The sequence below is a fragment of the Idiotropiscis lumnitzeri genome, chromosome 11 (assembly GCF_059441095.1).
Source record: "Idiotropiscis lumnitzeri isolate Australia: NSW breed Sydney's pygmy pipehorse chromosome 11, RoL_Ilum_1.0, whole genome shotgun sequence".
NCBI lineage: Eukaryota > Metazoa > Chordata > Actinopteri > Syngnathiformes > Syngnathidae > Idiotropiscis > Idiotropiscis lumnitzeri.
In genome coordinates, this window is record NC_142401.1 from 19,128,260 (window position 1) to 19,149,292 (window position 21,033).

At 40.2% G+C, this 21,033-nt stretch overlaps 1 protein-coding gene across 2 annotated transcripts in view; it reads right to left on the reverse strand.

The window, feature by feature from the left end:
* Positions 1-20,572, reverse strand: part of plekha6 (pleckstrin homology domain containing A6) — a 79,418-nt gene extending 58,846 nt beyond the window's left edge. The window contains exon 1 of one of the 2 annotated variants that reach the window (XM_088308280.1): positions 20,277-20,572. The gene's annotated coding sequence lies outside the window, so the exon portion shown is untranslated. Of the gene's footprint in view, positions 1-8,594; positions 8,725-20,276 lie in introns of those variants that run through there. The other variant, XM_088308281.1, reaches the window with a different exon arrangement.
* Between the last annotated feature and the right edge of the window lie 461 nt (positions 20,573-21,033).

The window sequence follows — 21,033 nt, forward strand, 5'->3', positions numbered from 1 at the left end:
TTGTTTTGTACTTTTCTGTTCTTTTTTGACCACATCTGTATTACATTTCTCCTCCCTCGCTTTCCTGCGTTTGGGTCCTCCGCAACCTCAACCCGCAACATGACAATTTGGATACAATACAATACAGCTTTATCTATATAGTGAATTTCACAACAGCTGGAGCTTAAACAAAACACTTTCTATATGCCATAGTGGCTTGACAATTAACTTTATACTTACTGTACAAAAATCAGTCTAGAATGTTTGAGTGACGTGTGTGTATGAGACAAAACCGCAGCTTGTAATAATAATAATAATAATAATATTCCCTTTCTTAGTCCCACAATGGGGAAATTCAAGATACGAACCCAGGCCTCCTGGGGAGACTGGGTCGTGAACGTGGCGCCTTAGACCACTCGGCCATCCTGTAGAGCACCACCGTCGCCCTGAGCCTTTCGGGATATTGCTTGTGGCGAAACGACGGTACCAGCTAGACTGTTGACCGTATCATCAAAAAATTTGAGAATTATTGTTTTTTGATTGATGTGTGCAGGCATTTTGACTAACATCGTGACACCACTATTTCTATGAATTTTGATCATTAAAACCAAAGTCCATTGGTTCGGGTCTATTATATGTAGGTTATATAGTACTTGTATTTTTATTGTTCATTCAAATTTCTATTTAAATTTTAAACAATACTGTGCCACCATCAAGAGTCAACAGCGTAATCACACGCAAAATAAGTGGGAGGTAGAACAAAATAGAGTTATAAACAGTACACCTTCCCAAAAATCTGTGAAATAGTATAGGACCACAAATTCGTAACCCACGATTATTGATATTGCGATTGTTAACTTGAATCCCGTATCCCATTGAGGCTCAAGGTAGAATACTGGTCGGTTATTGTGCGTTTAGGAGGTGTTAAATGTATATCCTTGTGAAGCTAATGCCACATGCTAAAAGAAAGCGGAAGAAGAAATTATAGAAGTAGAAGTGGTCATGTTAACTTTAAATAAACTTTAAATATTAAGTGTGTGTTTACACTGCAGCTCAATTCTGATTATTTTGCCCATATGTGACACATATCTGGTATTTTCATGCATTGTGAACGGTATAATTCAGACTTTTTCGAATTGGACCTGCGTCTCTTTCGTACGTGGTCATAAATCGGATATGTTTCTGATCTGTCTGCAGTATGAACACTCATCCATAGACACCTGACCCATGTGTCATCAAAAGACAAATATGTGCGCTGCATGGGCAAGGGAGAGTGGAGAGAGACTACTGACACTCGCCTGTGAATCTGCATTGTTTTGAGTAACCCGTGTTGAATTTACATTTGATTTTAATTTAATCCCACTTGAAACATAAAATATAAAGTGGACATTTGTTCTGATAGGACTAATTCAGTTATGCAAACGGTTCATTTATCACGTACGGCAATGACGTGACATCATCTTTAGTAGATGTCTCCATGAAATGAGGAGGTCAAACCGCGTTGCCTCATGTCCTCAAAATATTTCCACCTCCTCCTGTCTCGCTACTCTTGCAATATGTGATAAACTCGTCATTGTAAGGCTCTGAAATTCGCCTTTGCCTTGGACGGGCTCTGGCCGCATGCAGGTCCATGTCTGCCCTGGATACAGATGGTATAAATATTATCATGCAACTGAAATTATAGCAGGTGTTTTCTAAGAATCACCTGCTGTTCTGTTTTCAGAAATACTCAGCAGTAGGACAAATGGCACAGACAACAGATGTCTGTCCCAGTTGGCAACTTCAAATGATTTCCACATTCAGTTGATAGAAGGTGGCTCGGTGCCACCAGAGGACGCATGCTGTCCTCTAGTGGGAAAAAGTGCACATGCACAGGCTCTTTTATTTTATGTATATGCCCTGGACCTGCTCTTGCCCATCCATCCATTCATCCATCCACCCATCTTTAGTATTTATTTAGTCTTTATTTATTTAAATATAGCTGAGGCTGGTGTTTGAACATATAGACTGAATCCCTTACTGCTGTCCCTGTTCTTAAATTTCCAAGAAAATGTTGATGGCCACAGACAGGTTTTATTGAACAAAGCTGTAGAGCATTGTGCACCTGGAAAACATTGCCAATGTTTCACTTTTGCCACAGTTTATGTTACACCCTCATTCCAAAAAGAACTAAATTCATTTTCCCCTCACAATTCTACACTTAAGTCTTGATGCAGTCTTGATGAAAATCATCTGTTCATCTTTCAAGTAAATGTCTGTGTTGTGCAGATCTGTGCCATCAGTCCTTGTTTCATTGTGTTCCTACAAGACAGTCAAATTGCTCCATCATTTTGGCAGCATAACAGTGTATTATGGAGGGATGTTTTGATGAAAACTGCAGCTCAAGTTCTGATAATAATTATTCATAATTACAAATTACAGCTTCATGTATCTGTAAGATTGATTGAAAGGTAAAAATAAATCACATTTACATTGATTATTTTTGCTGTTGTTATTTTTTTTTTTTAACAGCCTTTGTTGATAGACCATATCATGGTCACACAAGAGGACAGCAGAAAAATAAACAAAAAAAAAAGGTACAGTCTACTTGGCGAGTTGTCCATGCAGTTCTCTGTTATTTACAGTGTTGGTTTTTGGGCCGCCGACTCTAAGCCACATCACAGAGAACATCATCTCTTGCAAAGTTTATTTCAGAAAACTGGTTGATCACTGCTTGATCAAATGCTTCATACATTTTCCCATTAGAAAAAAAGTCAAGATTCACCACAACTTGTTCCATTGTACTTGTAATGACTTAAACAATGAACTAATGCCTAAATGTCGTGAAAGGGAGACTTTTCAACGTTTTTTTAATGTAAAACTCGAAGGTTTCAATTGACTGCAAACAAATTTGGCCTCACTCTCCCACTAACTTTTCAGACAAGTGTATATGTTCTACCCTGTCTTCTGTTTAATGTAACAAAAAAGACAGACTGCAGTACCATGAGACTTCATTTGTACATTTACTACCTACTGGCCGAGCCAAGTTGCTGTGATGACATCAGTCCACAAAGCGTGACTAACAACCATGTCGAGTGCTGTGCTGGAAGTCAACTTTACTCCTTGACACACCGAGAGCTATGATGGCAACTAATTCTAGAGCCCAAGGGTATTAGCCTCCTTCCCAGCAAGTCTGCCTGTCACGACAGGACTGTGGCTTCAGCCGATGTGATGCCCTCTCAAGATCTTGACTTCTGCCTTAAATGGAAGTTGTTTTCTAAATGATTGATTTTCTCTCAGTATCTCATTTCCATATTTATACAGTGAAAATCAGCCAAAACACTAAACAATGTGAAATTTGGGTTGAATATTTCCTTTACAGCAGGGGTGGGCAAACCTTTTGATTGGCGGGCCACAATGGGTTCTAAAATTTGACAGAGGGACCGGCCCAGAAGCAGATGGATGGAATGTTTTGGTAACCTCACCTCATTGGAGAAAAAAAATACATTTCATTTTAAATGAAAGTGAACAAAAGCATTACAACAATATATATGTCTTTGAAAAACCACAGTATTTAGAAAATAAAACATAAACAAGGTTTATTCATTTCATTTTTTTCAAGTTCGGTGGGCCGGATTAAAACGTTTAATGGGCCGCATGTGGCCCACGGGCCATAGTTTGCCCCACACCTGTTTTACATTGTCATGTAGGGTTAACTACTACACTCAAATCGTTTCCACACTTTCAAAAGTAAGAGGTTTTTATTCAGTCTTTGAGGTAGCACATCATCAAAATTTAATTCTGATAATTGGAGTAGTTTGCTTGTGTATTCATGAATCAGACAACCAAATGCGACGGGTAGCGGGAGTGAGCGAGAGACAAAAGTCTTTACTGTGCCTTTAATCACACTTATGTAGCTTTGCAACTAGGTGTGACAAATTTCCACATTACAAGAGATTAGAGAGGCCAAGGTCACAATCTGATCCGTCAAGTGCTGCTTTTGTTATCGCATCACTGAACTGTGCCTGGCTTCTTTGGAAATGCTCCACATACAATAACACATGTAGGAAATACAATAACCGCGCTACTATAATTCACAACCGTGCACTTTACAATCGCTCGTTTTGTGCATATTTCCCTTGTAAGTTATTGTGTGTCCAAAGAAGAGGAATGTGTTTCTTTGTGTGTTTACAATTCTTCCAGGCGAGCCAGCACAAACCCAAGCTGACACAAACACACCCACATCTGTTCACTCTCTCTTTGCCTCCCAAGTTCTCTCTCACTGACTGCCACTCCTCCCCTCACTGTCCCTCTCTGTTTGAAAGAACCCTGCCCTCCGTCACGTTTAAACTTGGTTTACATTTTCGTGCCGCATACCCCTTGCAGTTCAATTGAGCAGCAGTCGAGTGGACGCCACCATCTCAGAGGCGAGAATGAGAGGAATTTAAACAAGTCGGATGATCTGTCTTTGCAGGAATGATCTTTTTCTCCCAATTATATTTCATTGACCTCACATGTAACAGCTGGCTCTTTCTTCTTCTTTCTTTCTTTCTTTCTTTCATTCTTTCTTCTGTATGTCTTCATACAACTTCTTATGTTTCATCTTAATGTTTTACTTATTGTAGATTTGTCAACCAAAATATAACCCTCACCATGTGCTAGCTCATAGGTGGGCAAACGTTTTGATTGGCGGGCCACAAAGGGTTCTAAAATTTGACAGAGAGGCCGGATCAGGAGCAGATGGATGGAGTGTTTTGGTAACCTCACCTCATCGGAGAAAAAAATATATTTAATTTTGAATGAAAGTGAACAAAAGCATTACAACAATATATATGTCTTTGAAAAACCACATTATTTAGAAAATAAAACATTAACAAGGTTTATTCATTTAATTTTTTTCAAGTTCGGCGGCCCGGATTGAAACGTTAACGGGCCGCATGTGTAGTTTGCCCACGCCTGTGCTTGCAATTTCTTTACTGCTAAGTTTTTAGCGGACACAAGCGATAGGATTTTTCTTCATTGAGCATTCCATGCGTTCTTTCTGTGTGTCATTACAGGCCAGGCACATCCAAGGAAAGAAGCAACTGTCCTAATATTTGGTCTTTTCAAAACCAATCTGGCTAACTCAAAACTCTTGCCGGTTTAATTGGGAAGGTCTGCTTTAACCTCTTTTAACACCTCCAGTCTCATCACATTGACTGGACTTCTGGTCAACTGACCCCCGTTTCCGATTAGCTCTTGGAGAAGTCTGTAGTTTATGGCAGAGGTTCGTAATCTGGGATCAATCAAACTCCAGGGGTTCAGTGAACTAGTCTCAGGGATTCTGTGGAGGTCAAGACACGCACACATGCCAGAGTTGGGGAGGAGTCTCAACTCAGACTCAGGAGCGACTTAAGTTGCTTTTTTTTAAGCTTTCAATTTGATTTAGACTCATTCACTTAAGACTCAGGACTTGACCCAGAATCTCTTTTGCCACTCATGAGCACTACGAGTCGCTATCTTGTGGCGTGCTCTCATTTTCTCTCCTTGCTCTAAATGTGTGTGTGTGTGGCTCAGGTGTCAGCTTGTAAATTGTCCCTCTCTCGCTTGCTACCTTTCCAAGCAGCAATGTTTCAAGTTAATAATACAGAGTAGATAAATACGACAAAGACAAACAATTACGACAATGGGAAGCTTGGAGGACCTGGCTGCTGCATTGCTGCAGTTTGTTATAGTTTTTGACTTGTACTCGTGGTCAGGGACTTGAGACTTGGTTGGACTCCAAGACTTGAACTTGAATTGGTCTTGTGGGTCAAAGACTTGAACTTGACTCAGACTTGAACTTAGAGACTTGTGCCCATGTCTGACAAATATGTACTGATGCCCCTGTTTTCGTAGACATGTGCACATGCACTTTGCGTAAAACCTTGCGCATCTTCATTTTACTGCCGGGGCAAGTCTAGTTTAGTTTGAGAATTTGGCAGACCGCGCTACACCTCGCTGGGGGCATTCCAGGGGACAGAGTTCATTTTCTATTGTGTGTGTGTGTGTGGTTAGTGTTATCACACAGAGACGCTTGATTGGGGTTGAAGCCCGTCTACAAGAGCACTTTACATCATCCACAAGTGGAGATCTTGCAGTTCCTTATAAACATACCCTACCTGCACCAATCTCTTACACAGACTCCTGTGAGTCTTTCCGCCCTGTAGACCTCATGCTACACGAACTGCTTTTATTGGCTTCTTATTGCTTATTTTTTAACAAATAGGTAGCATGTAAGCCAAATGCTAAAAACTGCATTGTTTTTTTTTACTTAAGTGCATGCTTAATTTAAAACCCTGTAGCATGCTGTTTTTTGCATTGAGCCTACTTTTTTTTTTTTAATTCGTTCAAAAGTACTTTGCAAATACGTTCAGAAGATTTTGCTAGTCAAAAATATTTACACCATATTGGCAGTCCCTTGCTTCCGTCCAAGCATACATGTGGTGCGTATTATACTTTTATTTAAAAAAAAGTGAAAGCGCATTGGCTTTGACAGAACAGATGCTTGCACGATTGTATCTAAGGCCTTGGACGAATAGTGCGTGCCAGCCTGGCAACACGGGCTAGATGAATTTTGATCGGATAAAAACTCTAACATAAAATACAATACCACCGCATTTCACAACAGCTGCAGCTGTAACAAAGCGCTTAACATAGAGTATAACATAAAATAGCAATAACAAAGACAGTGAAATCAGAAAATGTAAATAAAAATTAATGATACGAACACATATACAGTAGACACCTGAGAATAAAAATGTGTCCAACACTATTATATAATAAGAATATGATTTTTTTTCTTGATTATGTTAGGCTAGAAGAGAAGGCCTTGACTGCCCACCACTGCAGATAATGAATCAAAACAACAAAGACCATCAGGGGCAAAAGGCGAAAGGTTTTGGACTGGTCTATGTCTATGTGAACTAATAAACTAACAATGTCTTACATGACATCAGAAAAGAGGTAAATAGAGTAATATGTATTTAAGGAGGCGCATCAGGTATTCACATGCTGGGCCCTGAGCTCTAGCGGTGAGGACAACCTTTTGGGCTTTACAATCATTGCTTCTACTTGGAAAGCTGGTTCGGCATACATTCTGTATGGTCTTATTAAAATTGACACGTCTAAGAACTGACAACAGGTAAAGAAAGCATATACGTACTGAAAAAAGAAAGAAAACAAACATCTGATTACTGAGATGAGCTGTTCGATGTTTTCTTGCACTGCAACAGATATTTGTAAAAGCTGAATTTGAAGGAACATTTGTTGAATTTGAACCTACAGATGCTCAACCACATCCAGACCGTGCGATTAAATATTTTGACCATAAACCTAGACTCAGATGAAGGTTTATCACTAGCCACATAGCATGGCTAACCAACAAATTGACCAATGCTTGATGTCCACTTGCAAGCTGCCAGCGGCCACAGAAGATTGCCGGAGCTATTTTGAGTTAGTGTAGAGCACATGCACTGTGCTCATGGTGATCCTTAAACCTTAAACCATCCATTTTCTAACCACACAGAGGGGATGAATATGTCAACATATCCTTTCATGTATTAGGATTTTCTGAAACTGACAACTATTCTGTTGTACGATTAGTCATACCATCAGCTATGCCTAGCATGAGCATACACACATGCACTTGCATGCAGGCGCATTGCACAACTCTAAATCAGCCAAATAAAAGGCATAAAAAAAATGCTTGCTTCTCGCCTTAAACTCACAAGTACAAATGAAATTTTCATGTAGCTGGGTCAGGAAATCACATGCTGAGTCCAGAGCTCTGGCAGCGGGCACAAGGTTTTTGTACTTTTTTTTTTCTTTTTTAGATTTACAATCATTATTTGCAGTTGAAAAGCTTGTGGGCAAACATTCTACGACTGAAATTGACATGTACGCATGTGATAAGAGGGTCCTGGTCACACAATATGGGCTAGTCATACCAGCCAAAGGCAAAGGTCAGTCGAAGATGTGAGACCTGACACCTCTGGAAAAAGAAAGGATACAACTATTGATTGAAAAAGAAAGAAAAATGCACCTGTTATTTGAGATGAGCTAGCCACTGCTTTCTTGCATCGTTACTGATGCATGTAGAACCTGATTCTAATGGGGAATGTTCGGAGCGGAAATTAAAAATGCTCAACCTCATCCAGACCAGACAATAACATTTTTTTCAGTCACAGACATTGATTTCTGCCGGTTTTAAAAGGCTTTTTAATGTGGCTAACCGATTATGTGACATGCTTGTTGTCCACCTGCAGTCTCTCAGCAGCCAGAGAAAGCTGCCATAGCTATTCCAACAAGTTAGTCTAGAACAGATGCACTGTGACACTGAAAAGCTTCAACCATCATTTCTATATCAGCCATCACAGTAGTGGATGAATCTTTCACGATATCCTTTCATTTATTAGGATTTTTGTGAAATGTCTGAAACCTACTCTGTAATCATATTAGTCACATCAGCAGCCATGTCTAGCCGGATCTCATGCACACATGCACTTACATGTGCCTGTCATCCAACCCTAATGCACACAACAAAAGGCAGAAAAGAAAACGTACACCCCCCTCCTCAAACTCGCAAATATACTTTGTACATGTGCTCCTGGGCTTACCTTGCTTAGTTTCCCCCTTCAAGTTTCTTTGTTATTTTCTACACTCCTGTCTTCCTGTCTGTGGCCACCGCCTACAACGCGCTGGAGCTTGGCTGGAATGTTTGCAGAAAAACCCCAGTGGTCAGGAGAGAATATGAGAGAAAGAGAAAGTAAGGGAGGTTCGATGCATGTGAGTGCAGAAATGAAAGAGGAGAAATTTGAAACCACCAACTCTCCAGAAACAATCAACCCCCCACCCTTCCTCTTCTCTGCAACCTCCATCTCTCTCACTGTTTCTCTCCCTTGCCTTTCTTCTCATCAACCCCAACACCCATTTCACAATATTACAAGCCAAGGGTCATTTGTTTCAGGGTTATATTAGTTTGATTGATTATTTTAGTTGCTTGCTATTTTCATTCCTCAATATTCAAGATGTAAAGTATTCTACAATACAGTATTTTTTTTTTAACCAAACACTTCAGTGTGTTTTATTCAGTATGCATGGCAAGTATCTGTATTCAGAAACATCAGAAGCCCACAGTAACATCACCAACATTTAAAACCTTAGACTGGAAAATACTAAGCTTGCATAGACGGTAATGCTAAATGTTAAATCATTGAATAATAATATCTCAAACAATTACAATTTAGCATTTCTATTTCGATGTATACGCCTTGACAAATAACAGAACAACATGAGTTTGAAACAAATAAGCTAACGATTATGGAGTAAAAATAAATGAAGGTATAACATTTCACAAAGTATACATAATACAAACAAAAAAAATAAAGAAGTATTACAAAACACAAGGTACGAAGCAATGTACTTTGCAATGAACTGCATAAGGAACAAAGTCAAAAGCTAATATAAGGAACGAAGATAAGTAATAGTGTTTATTTAAAGAAGATCAATAAGCATAGTCATGTTTATTTATCTTCGTTCCTTGTGCCAATGTTTTTCAAGAACACTCTGGCCCACCCCAAGTCACATGATGCATTCAAACCCAATTTGGAGTGGACTATTGCAACAATGACAGTTGGAAAAGGACATGAATGAGAAAGAGAAGAAGTAAAATCAAATGAATTGGCCACATGTTTCTGCTATGTCACCCACAGGTACATATGCCACTATAAATATGGTCAAGAGATGGACTTGATGGGACAATGGGCAGGAGTGGGCGATGCGCCCCGGTCTCCCACAATCTCAGACGGGGATTGGATGAGTGGGAGCCAACACCAACAGTCCATCACCCTGCGCCAAATTTTTAAATCTACAGTATTACTGTATTTGTGAGGTTGGGCGGCAGCGACTGCATTTAGGTCTTGCTCGCTTAAAATCCGGAAATGCATTTTAGCGTGTGAAAGCCTGCATGAGGAATGTCATTACATCAGTGGAATAAGGGCAACTCTTTAATTGCTGCACAGTCACCGTGTAAAAAGATCCACTTAGGTACCGAAACATGGTACAGTTTGGTTTGAGTTTCACGTGAATCAGTCTTAAAATTCCTTGATGGTGACGTATGGTAATGGGACTGTGCCAACTGAATCGTAAACGTAGCAGGAAAAAATAATTAAACAAAATAGTTCTGTTTATGCCATTCTTTCCTTATATTAGTTTGAATATGTATATTTTGCTAATGCCTGTTTAATTTTGGGCAGCATCTAATCAAATTTCTTAATTGCACCAGTTCGTTTTTACTATGCAATAAAGGTCTGTAATAATTAGGTTGTTATTTTGCAACTACATTGGGTTACGCAAAGAAAATAAAAATGTCTTGAGGGTTCTGCATTGATTTTGCATTCCACACAGTATACAGCATAAGCAACATCAAGAATTAATATATAGTTAAGTCTCTATAAATAAATAACCATTGCAAATCAGTGAATTGGGGGCAGGTGGTGGGGTTTCGAAGTGATAGGCAAGCCCACTCACAATTCTAAGGAATAACAGTGTTAATTATATTTGGAATCAATTTAATTCCACTTGGGGCAGCACGGTTATGAATGGTTAGCACGATGGCCTCACAGCTCGGAGGTGCAGTGTTTGATTCAGGCTGCGGCCTTACTGTGTGGGGTTTGCATGTTCTTCCCCCTGCCTGGGTAGGTTTTCTCTGGGTCCTCCGATTTCCTCCCACATTCCAAGAATATGCATGGTAGGTTGACTGGACATTCTGAATTGCCCGTCAATGTGATTGTGAGCGTTGTTTGTCTTTGTGTACTCCCGAAGATAGCTTGGCTAGGCTCCAGCACGCCCGCTGTCTTACTCCCTGAACTGGTTGCCAATTTAAGGGGCAAAATGCCACATTTAGTGTCAGTCCTGAGCACTCCTTTATCTCCCTTGCTTTCTCCATATGGTCTCCACAAGGATGTCTTCTAAAACTACTGCTGTTTGTGTTGCTGACAGGACTGCTGTATTGTATCCACCTCAAAACTCAACATGAAGTGGAGCGAATGATTTGCTCAGAAAAGTTGGCTTAATTTGTCCCTCCTACTTTTGATATACTCGCTACGCCTCTGCCAAGCAGCGTTATAAATTTGGACTATGTACATGGAGTAATGAAAAGGGAAGCAAACCTCAAAATTCTTCAGCAAACCTCAAACCAGATGGTTGAAATTGACAAATGGGCACAGACCTCAAACACACATCCAAGGTGGTTGTGGAATGGATAGACTAGGCTGACACTAAGATTTTGGAATTCACTTCCCAAAGTCTTGACCTCAACACTGAATTGCTGGGTGGGTGAAAGCAAGCAACTGCAACCGTAATGTACTTTTGACCCGATATGGATACTTGTGATATCCATTTTACATCACCGTAACTGTAGGTGACAGAAAGGAATTACATTTAATAATTCCTATCAAGAAAGGTTTTGTAATATGCACTCCGAACTATGTCAGGAACTTGTTAATGGAAAGCTGTCAAGTGTCAGGCAAAAGCAATATAGTTATCAAGTTATCAATTAATCATTTTGAGTCCATAAAAAAAAAATCCATGATGAATTTCGACTTGTAACCAAACTTCTGCATGAGAAAAATGAAATCAAATCAGGAGAGTGCAGCTTTTCATTTAGGAAATAACTAAACAAGGAGAAAAACAAACTTAACTTGCCAGAAAATTAATCACTTGCCTTACAATCTTTTGAATGAAAAATACAACACACAATTAATTATACATACAAAAGGGGAAATAATAAAAATCAGAGAGCGAGAAAAACATGGACTCACCATAGACAGTATAGTGAGATTCTGACTAGATGAGACTTTTTATATAACCAGACGCAGTAAACACAGTTTGTAGGTTTCTAACGTGCACTCTTATTTTTCTTAAACATACTGCACATAATCACACACACATCATGTGGTGATTTTGTGAACACGCAAAATGCGACTGTCTTTTCTCAACTCAATGTCATGAAAGAAGCAGAAACAAATCATGTGGGCTGGTTGGAGAGACGATGCACTGGGCACAGTAATTAGATTTGAACTTGCCAGAGTTCACCAGTCCAGAGGACCGTGTGACTGTGATGCAGAATGAATATGAACAACTCATGGGGGAGGAATACAAGTCAAGTCGATTTGTGCTGAACGGAAAAGCAGTCATGCAGATCCACCTCCTGTTTCATCCAGTTGAGAAAAAAAACGTTTGTGTTTGTTTAAAACATAGATTAATTTGACTTTTGTCAACAGGTACAGATAAATAATTTTTAACATTTAGTACCTTGTGTATTTTCCTCTAATGTCAAGAACTAAATGATCCGGGCAAAAATGTGATGTCTGCGATTGTTCTTTCGGAATTACCATATTTTCATGGCCAAAAGACTATCAGCCAAAAGTCAATCAATAATTATTTTGTATTCGCGCATGCTATATCACACTTAAGAGGTAACAGGCAAAGACAGTATCGTAACAGCGATTGGCACTCATGACGAAAAAGCACGATGATGACGTCAGGGGAGTCATCTCACTAGTCGCCACACTCCTTAAAGTCACAGTTTTAAATCAAAACTAAAACTATCTCTGAACAGCATACAAGCAAACAATGAGAAAAAGAAACTAAATTTACACGAAAAAGGCATCTCATCTCTCATGCCATTTATATCCCAAAAACAAATAAAAATAACACAAAAAGAGTAGCAATGCATTCTGGGAGCCTCAGCCAATAAGATGGCTGGTTAGAGAGATGTGAGTGGTGTGCTTTGGCAGTATTTTTTTTTTCTGTTGTCTAAACCTGTGATGTTTCTTGCTTGCAATAACATGAATTATAAAACAGACTAAGGCATCGTGGACAGCTGCCATTTTGTCCAGCTTTCTCCTACACATAAATGTTGATCTGTTCTAACACAAACCATCACCAAAATAGACCGACACAGAATTTATTTGTCATTGTCAAATCTTCAGTGTCTGACTTTGTCCAGTAGAGTATGCTATCGTTTACTTTGTAAAGCGTTTGTGAGCTGAGGCACATTGCCTCCAATCAATGGGTGTCAGTCTATACACAAGGCGCGTTGCATTGGAAAGTGCCTCGTCAGTTTTGGGGAAAATTCGGGACTTTAAAGTGGGCCTTGTGCATGTGAAAATACTCCATTCAAATTCTAAAATCAACCAAATCAGGCTACAGGGTAATGTCTAAAGTAATGATGTGATTAAGCTCCAAATTTGGACAAAAAATGTTGGTATCCCTCTGTGAATTAAAGAAAAATAATAATACTAAAACAAATAATAACATTGTTAATAATAATAATAAAATACTCATGAAAATCAAATATTACTGCTCAATAGGATTTAAATCAGGGATCACAGAAGGCCACTCCAGAATAGTCCGATGTTTAGCCCATAGCTATTCTTGGTTGTTTTTGGCTGTGTTGCAAGACCCATGACCCAAGTTACCGAGACCAAAAAGTTCCAGTTTGGTCTCATCCATCCATTGGATGTTGGCCCATAAGTGTTGTGGCTTGTCGACGTGCAATTTTTTTAATGATTTATTTTAGATTTTGGTGACCTTCATCCCCCTTGAAGGCCACTTTGGTTAAAAAATGACGGCTGGTGTGATCCGACACTGATGTATTGTACTTTGTCCACGTTTTTAAATTTGGCGTTTTTATGATTTTTCTTTTACCATTCATAATATCCATAATCGTCACTTGTCATCAATTCCCTCTTTCGGCCATGGCCAGGGAAGTTGGCACCAGTCCTGTGGATCTTGAATTACTCAATATATGCAATTGTAGTCACAGGAACATCAAGCTGCTTGGGGATGTCCTAGTATCCTTTACTCATCGTTCAATCCCCCATTTAGCCCTCGGAGAGAAAAAAAAGTCCTGGAGCTATCTGTCATTTTCATTCTAAAGTCCTGAAATAACTCTCTACTTCCCTTCCTTCGGTGCATATGAAATGTGACACACACCATCTCAACAAAATCACATTGAGTACTTGACATCATTTAAATAGGTTCACTGACCACTTACAAATATTGAAGAAACCTGTAATGCTATTTAGATGACACACCTTCACTGTAAGCCACAATACAAAAGCAATAATTGACTTAATTTATTTAATTTTCATTACATTTTTATTTATTATTACTACTGATTAACAGAGAGGTACCAATAATTTTGTCTACAAGAATAAATTAATTGATGGTGACATATAAGATAAAAGTTTCTATTATTCTTTCATTTTATATGGTCATTGTCTTCATTGGTGTGCAATTTCCAGCTCACTTTGTGTGAGACATGGACAGGTTGCCAGTCAGTTGCAGCGCCCTAAACCAGGTCGGATTTCCCCACAAGCAATTTTAATTCCAACTAATGCGTTTATCTAAAGTTTAAATAATCTAGATTTTGTATAATCCTTTAGAAACTTGGTCTTTGGAAAAGATGCTCCTCTACAGCCGTTCATAGCCGTGGCGTTAGGATTAGACTTCTCCCATTTGATGAAAGAGCAACATCTGCATTCCCAAGTACACTGAGGGATGAATACTCGACAGAGGGTGGGAGTAAGAGTTATATAAATAGGGTCGTGTGGGCTTGGAGGCTGATGAAGGGGGACGGCACACTCACAGTCTGCAGAACTAATGACATTGCAGATTTGTCGACCAACTGGAATGAAGCAAAAGTAAATCGGATTGTACATCATCTGCAAAACATGCAAAGAGTTCACTGAGCGGCCTTGTTGTCTTCTCCCTTAAATCCCGTCACACATTTGCACAGTGCGATCTTTGCCCAAATCACTTGCAGTTGCATGATACAAACGCTGTCGAATTCTGGTTATCTATTTATAAGAAGTAGAAACCTCCACCTGTGGAATTGCGTTAATCAAAAGGGCTTTACTTCTTAGTTCGCCCAGACTTTAATTCATTCAACTTAGCAAGGTAGGCTTAAACTGTAGAAATAGGTTGGAGGTGCCATTTTTCTGCAACAACACAGATACACAAATGGACAAAAAAATAATCCTAGACACAATCCAAGATCTAGTGGAGAGTCCTCTCCCCAAATTAGTGTTTTAGTTGTTTGTATTGTATTTTTAGCAGATCTGGGCAGTCCGTCTCGCCCATTTTTGGAGCGCAGGGCAGGGGATGACAAATGTAAAAAAGACAACAAGCAACAGACCACGGGAGGTTTGGCAGGGTCTACGGAGCATCACCAACTTCCGAGGCAGCAGCACGACCTCTGTAGACCCGAGTGCATCGCTGGCAGAGGAGCTTAACTGCTTTTTCGCTCGCTTTGACTCGCCCCAACCGTCACACCCCCGCACTTCATGCCTCAACCGCCTCAACTCCCCCCCACTCACCGTAGAGGAACACGATGTGAGGCGCGCGCTCCTGGCTATCAACCCCAGGAAAGCTACTGGACCCGACGGAATACCAGGCAAGGTCCTCAGAGCATGTGCCCACCAACTGTCACATGTTTTCTGCAGGGTCTTCAACCGCTCCCTGGCTCAAGCAGTCATCCCCTCCTGCTTGAAAACGTGCACCATTATTCCTGTCCCCAAAAAGTCACCCGTCGTCCACCTGAATGACTACCGTCCTGTTGCTCTCACACCAGTCATCATGAAGTGCGTCGAGAGGCTGGTTCTCCAGCACATCAGGGACTGCCTTCCTCCCACTCTGGACCCCTACCAGTTTGCATACCAGGCTAACAGATCCACTGAGGACGCCATCGACACTGCTCTGCATGTTGTGCTGGGCCACCTGGAACAACAGCAGAGCTATGCAAGGATGCTCTTTGTGGACTACAGCTCGGCATTCAACACGATCATCCCAGACATCCTCGTCGCCAAACTGGACATTCTCGGCCTCCCTGCCCTCACACGCATCTGGATTAAGGACTTTCTGACCAACAGACCCCAGACTGTGTTGCTCGGCCCCTACACGTCCTCCACCCGTACGCTGAGCACCGGTTCCCCTCAAGGATGCGTGCTGAGCCCTCTCCTGTACGCCCTCTACACCTACGACTGCAGCCCGGCCCACGGTAACAACACCATCGTCAAGTTTGCTGACGACACGACAGTGATCGGTCTGATCTCGGAAGGTGACGAGACAGCCTACAGAGAGGAGGTCCAGAGACTGACGGCTTGGTGCAAGGACAACAGACTGCACCTTAACACTGCAAAAACAAAGGAGATTGTCGTCGACTTCAGGAGGAACAAGACGGTGCCGCCCCCCCTCTGCATCGAAGGCGTGTGTGTGGAGAGGGTCCACACGTTCAAGTTCCTGGGAGTACAGATCTCCGATGACCTTTCTTGGACACATAACACCACAGCAGTGGTAAAGAAGGTCCACCAGCGTCTGCACTTCCTGAGAGTCCTCAGGAAATTCAACCTGGACAGGAAGCTGCTGCTGGCCTTCTACCACTCGTCCATCGAGAGCCTGCTGACGTACTGTGTCTCCACCTGGTACAGCGGCTGCACTGAGGCGGACAGAGTGAGGCTCCAGAGGACAGTCAAAACAGCGCAAAGGATTATTGGCTGCCCTCTCCCCTCACTGTCGGACATCGACACCGCCCGGTGCCTCAGAAGGGCTCTCAACATCGTCAAAGACAATACCCACCCAAACTCACACCTGTTCGACCTGATGCCCTCTGGCAGGCGCTACAGGTGCATCAAATCCAGGACCAATAGACTGAGAAACAGTTTCTTCCCAAGAGCCATCTCCATTCTAAACTCACACACATACACACACGACCACCCGTACCTTGCAGAACAGCATCGTGATGTGTTTTTATATACCCTATTCAGTATTATTTTCCATTGCACTAACTATTCTCTTATTTATCTAATTTATATATTTATCTGAATTATTGTTGTATTGCACTGGAGAGGGGAGCTCTCTAATCTCATTGCACACTTGAGTACAATGACAATAAAGGGATTTCTGATTCATTTAATTCATTTTCAACGTTCTTCAAGGTTTAAAAGCCAGGAATAATAATACATTTCTCCCAAAATTGTGTGCAAAATATTATTAAGTCAAGGGCCAATATCTCATTATTCAGTTCCTTCAGAAACAATAAATGTAGTTAACTCAGTGGACTGTAAGAATACAAAAAGCAGTTCATGCTCTGTAGTTTAGCCTGTAGTACTATAAGCTGTCTGGTAGGTTGTATAATCCTCCCAACACAGAGAAGGACGAACAGCAATAGCAATAGAAAAGATGCACATTATGTAATCAGCAAATTAAATTAATTTACTGTAATCTTCACTTCAACCTTGCGGGATTTGTTTTAGCCTTGTAGGTAAATGTATGATGTGTCAATGTGAGGGTAAACATGGCATGTATAAAATAAACAATTATAGAGACTATCATTTGAAGAATATTTGCTTGCACAGCAATTGTGCAAACAATGCATAACATTTTCTATTCCTCTGTTACCATTTTTGTTGCTATGCATCTCCCTCCGCCCTCTCTTGTCTCCTTGGGGAATTGCTAATGGTCTTTGTCTCTCTGTGTGACTCCTCTCAGAGTCATTAATGGCCTTCTGTCACAGCTAAATTCTCCCTATCCTGAATTCAATTACATATACAATCCAACAAAGAATATATGCAATCTGATATTGTAATATACTAGATGTAATCAATCAATAATTGTTGATATTTAGTCGCCTGTGACCAAAACACTTGGACAATACATGTATCAAATTTGGTCTCTAAGCACCTACCGTCTCTAAAAACATCCATCTCGTCTTAAAAACATACACATTCGAATCTAGAGTATGTGAATTGAGAAACACTCTGATGACAGTGGTACTGAAAGCTTGAATCAAATCCTTTTCATCCTGCTTTGCTTCTGATGAGCTCTACTGGGAGGATTGGAGTAGAATTGGCTTGGATTAGTTTAACACAGCCATGTGGCCATCAGACCCAGGGACAAAATCTCTCTGGCTATTTTTAGCTGCTGTGGATGTCTATGCCAACAGCCATGATTATTTGGGATTCATGGGTTCATGCTGTTGGTTTGTTTGACGGCATTTTTTATCACAGACGGACTGTTTACGTCTGTGAAATGACAAACTGCGACACTCACAACCAATGAGTTATAATCCATTGCTTCTGTGATTAAGTGTGCATCGACCTCCTCTTGTAGTTTTGGTAAGGCTATTTTCTTGGGGAAAGAAATTGGTCATACTTTGAATTTCCTGTCATACAGTAAATTAAGACACATTTCACAGTACAACAGCTGTTCATGCACACCACTGAATGATAAAGAATGTGACACATACAACTGACAAATGAGACCTAAATGTACCTTCCAAAGTTGAAAGGTTAGTTGTCTCAGTACTTTAAGATCCTTCAACAGCTTCTTCATTCACATAGTTGGGACCATGTGGACTTGGCATTCAAGTCACCAGTCACAGCGCTGTGGAGGTTTGAGGTCTTATAACACGCTACCATCTAATGGTTATCTCTGTCTGCGGCAGGTTCATCTTTCAGAGCAGGTTTAATTTTGCTTTTCTCATTTTCCCAATTTTTCTCTGTGCTAATAATTTTTTTTTTACTGTTGTGACTGAATCATCATAATATTTCCTGTTGATTGAAAATCTGGGAATTTTTATCAATAGACAATATATATATATATATATATATATACTTTTACTTCAGAAGTAAATTTGCATATCTTGCAAAGCAAAATTCAGACACCACCATATTAGCTGTACATCATTAGCACATCTTCTCAGAACAAAACCCACTGCTGAAGTTACCACTGGGAATCGCAAACCAACACTGCTGGACCGCGGCGCTTACAACTAAATGTACTGTATAAGTTTTGAGAAATGTTTCTCAGAAAAATTCCTGTACGGATGACCCCATTTAGATCGGATTCAAGGAAGAAAGAAAGCTATGAGAACAGTCATTGATTTAAATATACTAATACACTTCATATTTGGTAAGTTTACATTAATTACAAGACAGTATTCAAGTAAATACCTGTTAAAAGCTTCACATAAAATAGTAGTAGAAAAATGAAGAATACTACATGCGCTCTTGCCCTTCTAAAGTAAATCTCATAATATTCGAACAACTTGGTTATACATAACCTCTGTTTTCAAAACTAGTTATTATCAATTTGTAGGATAAGCGTTTCAGCAAATGCATGGATGGATGGATTTAATATGAGGCGATCATACATTCATTTGACTTCACAGTCATAACGGCCCTCCGAACTAAGCCATAATTGCGTTGTAGCCAGGAAGAAAAATGAGTTTGACAGCCCTGACCGAGAGGAAATCCATCCAAGTCGGGGAAAAATACTGTATTTAAAAAAAAATCCACATAGGTGTGTTAACCAGAACAAATAAAGACTTATTCCAGTAATTCCCGATCAGGCTCCATGGCACACAAATTATATCATTGCTCATTTATCAATGCTAAAGATCTACAGTCACAGGCAAAACAACCAAATGCTCATGAATTGGATGGCAGAATGTACAATAAACCCGTGTATCCACATGTTCCCATTTGCACAACAGAATACAATAAGTTGTGGCTTCCTCCAAGTCTATCATGTTTTTGTTCAATTAAACAGACCCAGATTTCACACTGAATAAGTCAAATTGTGAGTAAATTGAATAGTCATCTTGATATAGAATTCATATAGCTTGAGACATGTTTGCTTTGTAATATGCTGTAAGATTTTACAAATTGGTGACTTGGCTCAACAAAGCTTGGAAGACAATGGCCTATTCCACAATTTTGTGCCCTCTGGTAACCATGGTGATGTTGAGTCAAGATGTGTCAATCACCCTCGAGGGCAGTAGAAAATAACCATGTATAATGGTCTGGATTCATTTTGCTTTTTGTCGTGTTTATAGGAACAGTAAAGGCATGACATAGGCTAAATCCTTGTTCTGTTAAATTAAAATATGAATACCACTTAATGAAACCAAAATTCAGGGTTAGACCCACTTATAATGAAAACATGGACTCACGACATATTCTTCATCAGTACTGTTCAGTGAAAGCATCAATAATGCGATAATGTGAGGAAAGGATAATGCATAGATGATGAAAATGGGGCAAGCATAAATCATTGAAGAGATGCATTTGTTTAATCACACCAGATCAATATCTCTAGGTATTTTCTTATGGGTGACTGTGATCCAATTACAGAACAATTCTTTCTTCTTAAGATGAAACATGTGACAGTATTTGATGCTGTGAGCATTACAAAACAACAATACAGTAACAATCAAACAGCAGTATACCTACCAGCCACCTGCGCAACTGATTCCACGTCTTGCGTCTGTCTGTGTTCACCGTATATATATTCCAGTCAAGGCATGAAAGGGCAATGCTCTAATCCATCGTCCTACCACCAGGTAGAGCAATGTTAAACATTACTATAAGCTAATAATATATCCCCAAGAAGCAAAGTTGGATGCACAGTAAATAGGCAAGCATTCCTCAGATAGGTCTGGACAGACGCAATTCAGAGCATGCCCAGCAGAAAATCCCAGGGTATTAAAACATCACATGACCACCCATCTCCACCGCCAGTCACAGAACAAGTGGAGAGGAGAAAAGCAATGAGAGGGAGGCAGGGAGAAGACAAGAGTGAATAGGAGGCGGCGGGGGGAGATGTCACAGTGCTGCTCAAACCTCCTTTTCATTACAGTCACCGAGACATAGGAGGCAGGAGCCAATAATACATGAGGACCATGCTGATTTCAGCCCCTCCCTGAGCTGAAGTGCCAACACGGAGGCAAACACGGAGGCAGGCAGACAAAAGGAAAGCCCAGAAGCACAAAAGAAATCCTCTTGGATAAGAAAAAGATGCATGAAAATATTACACTCTCGGACTGATTTTAATTATTTTTAAAGATAAAGATAAAGATGTCCTTTGTTAGTCCCACAATGGGGAAATTTGAGCTATAAAGCAATTAGAACTGCACTGAGTAGGAAAAAAATCTCTAACAATATGACAGTGCACGTTAAGGTCGGCAGTTTAATTTAGGATGATACCAGT